The sequence below is a fragment of the Culex pipiens genome, chromosome 2 (genome assembly GCF_016801865.2).
Source record: "Culex pipiens pallens isolate TS chromosome 2, TS_CPP_V2, whole genome shotgun sequence".
NCBI classification, from domain to species: Eukaryota; Metazoa; Arthropoda; class Insecta; order Diptera; family Culicidae; genus Culex; species Culex pipiens.
The window spans coordinates 164,876,725-164,884,331 of NC_068938.1; the positions used below are offsets into that span (position 1 = coordinate 164,876,725).

Sequence of the window (7,607 nt, forward strand, 5' to 3'; positions counted from 1 at the left end):
ACAATCGGAAACATGAACAAATCTTGTTAAACTTTAAATATGAACATTTCTTGTTGAATATGAGCTTTGAACATATCTTGTCAAATACAAAATATAAGTTTTTTTTGTTCAGTCTAAAACATGACGTTTACTTTTTCAACAAGGACACTTGATGTAAAATCTGAACCATGGATAATTCTTGTTAAATCTGAAACATGAACATTTCTTGCTAAATATGAGCTATGAACATTTCTTGTTAAACATTTTTTGTTCAATCTGAATCATAAAATTTTTTTGTTAAATCTGGAACTTTATCATTACTTGTTCCAAAAAATGAACATTTATTGTTCAATATGAACCAAAAGAACAATCCTTGTTCAATGTTGACGTGAACACTTTTTGTTCATAAATGAACATTTCTGAGTGCATCAACCAGCGCCGTCCCACACAAGCCTGAGGTCATCAACTGGGTGACTGATTGCATCTGAAAGTTGACATTCGCGGAACCAGTTGGGCAGAGCTCCCAAAAAAAACGAACCAACCGCTTCGTGATGCAATCTAGTGAATGAACGCCGCCAATCTGGATGCCCTTGGGGGGTAGTAATTTTTTATCGTTCAATTTTCGGGGGGACAGCGGCGGAACAGGTTCAACTTTTCCAACTGCACGGGGCCTTGGGAATGACAGCGTCAATTCTTAATGACTGTAATTTGGAGCAGAAAAACAAAGTTTCAGTCGCGCTTGGACGGGCTCCACGATGTTTTCCGCATAAAAATTAGCACAAAACTTTGCTCGACGAACGCCGCGTGTTGCGCAACATGGCCATATATGTTGAAGGAGTTGAAGCGGCCTGTAATCAAAGATCGCGCGCGTGCTGATAACTATGGCGGAAGAGCTAAGGACCGCACACTCGTCGTCGTCGGCGGGTCGTAATGGGCAAAAAATAGTGGCGCTGGAAAAGGAAATTAGTTCGCACGAGTCTTGGCGTTTTTCACGCGCTCGCGTGTTTATAATTAACAGTTTGGAATTCCGAGGAGAGCGCAACAGCTGGGGAGCTGATTCCAAAACAAATAAGCCATTTGGGAATTTTCTGGCGGACGGCGAACGGTTTCGTTCACCTTTCACTCAAACGCGTGGTCAAGGTCTGACAGATGGTTCTTGTCCTGGACACGCTCTTCAACGAAAGTACACCCAAAATTGAGGAAATGGTAGCGGAAAATCAATTTGAACAAGAATCATATCAAACTACTTTAGAAAATTCGAGCTGTTACGAGCAGCTGCTCGAATTACAGTTTTTCATCGTAAACCGTCTGATTTCAACAAATATGGTTATTTCTTCAAAGCAGTTCGAATTTCGATGTGTTTCACCATCATCAGTGCAAAATGCTCAACTCGTTACTGTCAGATTTGCGCAAAAATCATCGAAAAAGTTGTCTAAACCCGTTCTACCGAGCAACCGTCAGATGTTACGCGCCGTCAAACGGAAAGTCGGGGGGCAACCCGTTTGTTTGGAAGCTCAAGGCACCGTGAACGGCACGCCGTAACGCGCGGCGCGCAGTTTTGTTTGTTGGAAAAATAATAATGTTTTGCTTGGCATGCGTTGCTGCCTGCCCGGCTGCACACACATGCACGGCGGCGCTGATGTTGATGTTCGCGAGCGCGGTGTTTGTTGTTATGATTTAGTGCAACGATCAGCAAGAAACGAAAAAAAGGTGTCGAGGTTTGTGAGGATGAATTATGCGGTAGCGATTGTTTTTGCTTGGTGGGTGAAAGTCGAACGGCGCGCGGTTGCAAAAGATTTATTGACTAAACCATCGGCTGGCGTGCCCAGGTGGCATGCAAATTGGTTTTAAATTCAAGAAACGTCAATAATGTGCTTGTGAGAACGGAAAATTGTGAGAAAAACGGCATTCGAGCAGTTTCGAGCAGCTGCTCGAATTTTGATTTTTTGTCGAAATTCGTTTTATATTAAAGTGCTGAACACATTTCACATATTTTGACGCGTTTGCTGGTTGACCTTGTCCGCTAGGCATACCCGAAAAGCCAATTGCCGAGTTCAATCAACCAGCAAGAGTCAGTAAATTCTCGTTGGGTCGCCCCTCTTCGAGTCTGCTGCAAAATGAAACAAAACGGTCACTTTCAACGGTGCTACCGTCCGCACAGTTGTTCTGCGCAAAGGAGGGTACAAATTTATGGCACTTAGCGTCCGAAAACGTAAAAAAAAGATACGGACTCGGGGTGCCGCAGCCGAGGTCTTTCTTATCCAATTTATTAGCGTTATATCACACTTTGTGCGATGTGAGCACTGCGCTGTTGTGCGCTGCTACGAAACCTGTCATAGATCTTCTAGCTTTTCTGTGTTCTATTTCATTTTCTCCTGCTCGTGATGGAGGTGGCACAGTGTTTTATTACCCACCCCACAGCAGCTTTCGTGACTGCTCGGTTTCTTCCGAGAGTTCAATCGAAAGAATTTGATTAACACATCCGCTCTAGCGAGGGCTCTGTGGTGGTGGCGATGCCCTCAAGGCACTCTACCTTGCTGCCGTCGCATTGCCGGTTGGTTTCGGTTGGCAAATCCAGCGGATTTTTATATTTTTTTCGTTTCGCCGAGGGGTTGGCTGATTGCAAAAATTCAATCGAGCAGCTGATGACTACACCACCGCCGTGTGTATCGTGACCTGCTCAAAATCATGTTTTGACGTTATTTACCCTCGGTTAGTCTGCGCACTTTGGCTGGGTTTTGCCATAACTTCCTTTTCGGTGGAGTTCCTTTCACCGAAACTGACTGACTGCGCCGTAGACGAGAGTCCTGTCAGTTAGACCGGTTTGAATGATGTTTTTTTTTGCGGGTGTTTCCAGCTGACTGACCGTGCTGCTAGCAGGCGTGCGAAACGTTTAGTTTTTTTTTGAAGTTCTTTTCTTTAATTTTGCGAAAATTTGACCTTCACTGAACCGTGTGCGAATTTGAAGGATATCAAATCGAGGGTTGGACTGCTTACGAAAGCCTATGTTCAACGGAGCAGAATACTGATAACCTTGAAATTGAACATTGGTTGAAAGGTACTAATGTTTCAAGCTTGAATAAAATCATCCCACAGTTTAAAGAAGCTATTCGAAATTTTAATGTCACGTGTAAACGACAACGCCAAGATGTCACACTAAAAATCATCTCGTCATCCCGCGAAATCGATCTGACTAACGAAAATCACCTGGAAATCCCGCAGCAAGACGCAAAATCATCACTCCGACAGGTTGCCACACGCAAGACGCTTAGTCATCCACTTTTCGCGAGTAACAAACAACTATTACCTCATCAATAGGCAGCAGTTTTTTTTCGGGACATCAATATCCGTCCTTGAATTTCGCAACCGACTTGCCATTTTTTTTTTGCAACGGAAGCCGCGTGCCCGGTGAAATTCTAGAACGTTGCGCGTAATCTAATTACGGTACTAAGGTCTGCTAGGTTCTAGGCCGCGTACAGCTGGAGATTCAAACAGGTTGAAGAGAGCAGAATTACATAAGCCGCTGAGAAGTGTGTGTTCTAGCTGAGGTGTAATTGGCGAAGCCACGCAACCGTTTGCACACTCTTTTGCGTGCGTAGAATGCACGAGAAGGCATGAAATTGTATTGTTGCGCTGAAAAAGTCATTAAAATCAAGAAAATATAAATTCGAGCAGTTTCGAGCAGCTGCTCGAATTTTTATATTTGACTGGAAATCGAGAAATATGAACTCATTGATCATGTTCCACGTTTTTTAAGCTTACATCTTGTCGAAATTTCGTTAATATGGGACATTTTTTCCGTGCATCTTGAACAAAGTCAGCGTGCTGCGAGGGGGGGTTGCTTCTCGCAAGAATGTACGACACTCGCGTCAATTGAATCATTGCCCGGTTGATGGATCTTACCGACCTTGTCCGCTGCTGCAGCAGCGCTTATTGTAATAAATTTGCGTCCAATTACCACCACCGCCACCACCAACTCCGACATAGCGGAGATTCGTGCAACCGGATTAGCGTGGAGAAGGTGTCGGAGTTGACACCGACACCGGAGCCGGGCCGGGGCAAATTCCATCAATTTAAAAGCCATACATTTGTCCCTGTTTTTCATTATTCAATTAGTGCCTATTTATATTGATTACGGCCCCGGCAATTCTTCGCCGGGCAAGAAGCTCCCGTGCGCAAAAAGTACGCCAACTTGCCGTTTGTTATGTTTAAACGACGTCGTTTTAGCCAATTGTCGCGTCTGGCAGCACTGCTGGCGCAAATTTTGTCTTCGACACATCCGCTGGTCGAACTTCCGGACCAACTCCGACAAAGTTCGTCGAGCAAATTAGTTCGGAAAGCCCCAAGCGGCGGTTCATAATTGAGCGCGTCCTTGCCGGGAGCTTCTTCGATAGCTGTCACACTGGGAGTGAGGGTGAAATGTGTGTTTTTGGGTCGACTTTGGGCGAATTATTCAGCGGGGCAATTTTTGATTGCCCGCTCTATTGATTGCTCCCAAAGCGGGGGAATATCACTGCTCGAGTGATTTGGCAACGCGGTCGGGCATAAATTTGTCTCGATTTTGGGATGCTGGCGGAAGGCCGTCCCGAATTATGTGATGAGGATGATGTACGCATTGCGACGTAGCGAGGCACTGCTTAAAATGTGGGTCAGTGAGATGTGAGTTTTTATGAGGGATCGTTATGAATTTGATTAGGCCTGCTTTTGGCACAAGCAGATGTTTGGCTGGTGCCATCTAAGCGAGATAGTGCTGGAAGATGTGACAATATGTTAGAAGTGTCAATATCGATTTATGTTTATTACCGTTAAAAATCATTGAAACTGTGATTTTGCCTTATCATGTGTGCTGAGAAAGTCTGTAAAATAGTTTTAAAATTGTGATCCGTTGAAAGCGCGATCAAAATTATCAAAAAATGCCAGGAAAACAAAATTCGAGCAGTTTCGAGCAGCTGCTCGAATTTTGATTTTTTCAGCGTAATTCGATGTATTTGGGAGTTCTAAACACATTTCAAACATTTCAGCGCTTTCTCAGTTGTTTTCAGGCTAGCAGCGACCTTTCACATTCCAAACAGTCAGATTAAATGCATGAAGAGTAGTTTTTCTATCGAATGCGGAACTGGTCTTGCATTCTAACCAACCTTAGTGCATACATGACTAGAAAGTATAACAAATTATATGCCGCGAGGCGTAGGGGAGTGTTTCTGGCTCACTTTAACCTATTCAATCCGGTTGTTTGAATGTCGACGATAACATTCAAAAACGGTTTAAAACTTGACTATTTTTTGTTTTAGTTTTGTCAAAACTTGCAAGTTCATCATTCCCGAAAACGGTTCAGGGGTCAACGCCCACTTAAGTCAACTTTAATAGACCCGTCGAGGGTCATTCCCGCCGTCGACCCGGTAGTCCGGGACTTCAAAAAACCGGTACGCAGACAGAACGAACCCACACCATGATTTACGGACGCATTCCCAGTTCAGGTCGGTCTCCCAACAGGTTGGGCTGGTTCTATTATTGTAAAGTGAGTGTGCTGCCTGCACTACACATTGCATTTACACGCGGAACGACCCAGTCTGCAAGTCGCCAAACCCTCGACGCGATAAAACATGCCTCCCAGTTTTTTCTCTAGGTCATTTCCGGGTTGGTGGCGGTGGCGAACGCGACTCGAAAATGACGTCGGTCGTTAAAAATAAACAGCAACTCTAATGAGTGCCGGGGCTAGCATACCGGACCTAACAGCTGATGAGGGCTCGGGGTCTGAAAATTTAACCATCGGGTCAGCTGGGGGACGACTGCTTGCTAGAGCACACACCTGCACTCTGCAAGATTCAACTGATTTATTGCGCTCGCCCGAATGAATCTGGGCGCCGGCATTAGGGCGAATTAGTGTAATGATGATGAACGTAATGTAAAAGTGTGTGTGTTTGTTTGTGCTGTTAGAGTGGATGATTTGATTTATGCTGAAAGCTTGCTAATGGCTGCGTCCACGATGTCAAGTGCTGGCAGAAACAACAGTCACGAGGGGCTTGGCTTTTCAATCAAATATTTGAGATTCACTCGGCTTAGTAGTTTCAAATTGGATATTTGGAACGAAATGAAACTATCTTGAGTTGTTTTAGAGGCAGAAGCAAGAAAGAAATGATGATTCTATCCAATAGTTGAGAAGATTTAGTAAATCTTAGGTCGTCAAAAAAAGTTTGCATATGTCTGACTGGCAAATTTTTCTTTTCAGTTTCAACAGTTTTTGAAGTAAATTAAAATTAAGAAATCAAGTTTAAAGAATGTCTGATATAGTAAAACATCTCAGATCATTATGTGACAACTGGCAGGAGGATGAAATTTGCATGCTTTTATTTAAATGTTTCTCTCAAACTTGCACTTTTTACAGATTTCGGCTACAAAATATAAGGAAGGAACCAAGGAAGTGTGTGGTCTTCTTATTCTAAAATTGTCAAACTTACGGACCCAATCCTGGAACAATCTGATTGTAAAAATTGGCAAATTTTGTTGTAAATCGCTTAGTAGATAGTACTTTAGGAGATAAATACAAAATAATATCGATAGTTCCCGTAGTTTAGAAAATACTAAAATATCTGAAACAAAAATCTTGATACGAAGCTTTGGTTGATGTGGACCGTTAAACTTAAAATAGAAATATGAGATCTGCATCAAATCGTTAAAAAAATAATCGCCTAAATTAAAAATCGCTCTGTTAAAAAAAATGTAATTAAATGTTTATTAATCAGATTTCTGAGCCTTTTTCAAAATAAAATTAAATTTGAAGAAAAATAAATTTAGAAAGTGTTATCAAATTTCATGAAATTTGTAATGATTTTTTGAAAGTTTGAAATCTTTTGAAAGTTGATAAAAAAATATTTCCGGTAAGTATTTACTTCAGTTTTCCTCATTCGAAAATAAAGCTAGAGTTATATCAATACTATTGGTTATTTATTCATAAAATTGGAACAATAAAATTACATTTTTTTTAAAGCTTTCGTCCTTCTGCTCTGATCGAAGTCAAGGAGGATAAATAATCTAAATCAAAAATTTCAAGCCACGCGTTTTAAAAAATACAGCTAAATGCTTAAAACATTCCACTATTTTTAAGAAAATAAGGATTAAAAAAACACTTTTCGAAGTATTGTTCTAAATTGTGTCTGAAAATTATTTAAAAAAATTATTTGAGTATTTTTAGTTTTTATTGTTTTCAATTTTTTTTTCCTTTGTAAAGAAGTTTTAACTGGAAACAACAATTAACAATTAAACTTTATTGAGGAGATGAAAATATATTTAAAAAAAAATTAATATCGATTTAATCGTGCATATATTTTAAAACACGAAAATGTTATTATTGTCAGTGTTGGATGTACCCTGAATCGTGATCAATGAACAAACAATAAAAATAAACTATAATTATGACATTATCAATGAATTTTATGCAAAATTCAGGTGTTCAGTTTATTTTATGTATTTGAATTTAGTTTTCTGCAATTGACGACAGATGTTGTAAAAAAAAATGTAATATTACTTCAGGATCTTGTGAATTTTCATCACATTTTGGTGAATTTTTATCAGGTTTACATTTTTACACATTTTTAATTTTTAATTTTTATGTATTATTACTCAAAAAA

The 7,607-nt window shown here is 40.8% G+C and overlaps 2 protein-coding genes and 1 long non-coding RNA gene across 20 annotated transcripts in view; 1 reads left to right on the plus strand and 2 right to left on the minus strand.

Annotated features, from left to right (window-relative positions):
- LOC128092723 (uncharacterized) overlaps nucleotides 1-7,607 on the plus strand; it is a 444,042-nt gene that overhangs the window by 187,363 nt on the left and 249,072 nt on the right. The gene's annotated exons all lie outside the window — the stretch shown is intronic.
- LOC120418433 (MAP/microtubule affinity-regulating kinase 3-like) overlaps nucleotides 1-7,607 on the minus strand; it is a 102,127-nt gene that overhangs the window by 90,982 nt on the left and 3,538 nt on the right. The gene's annotated exons all lie outside the window — the stretch shown is intronic.
- LOC120424432 (uncharacterized) overlaps nucleotides 1-7,607 on the minus strand; it is a 148,982-nt gene that overhangs the window by 29,498 nt on the left and 111,877 nt on the right. The window lies entirely within an intron of this gene.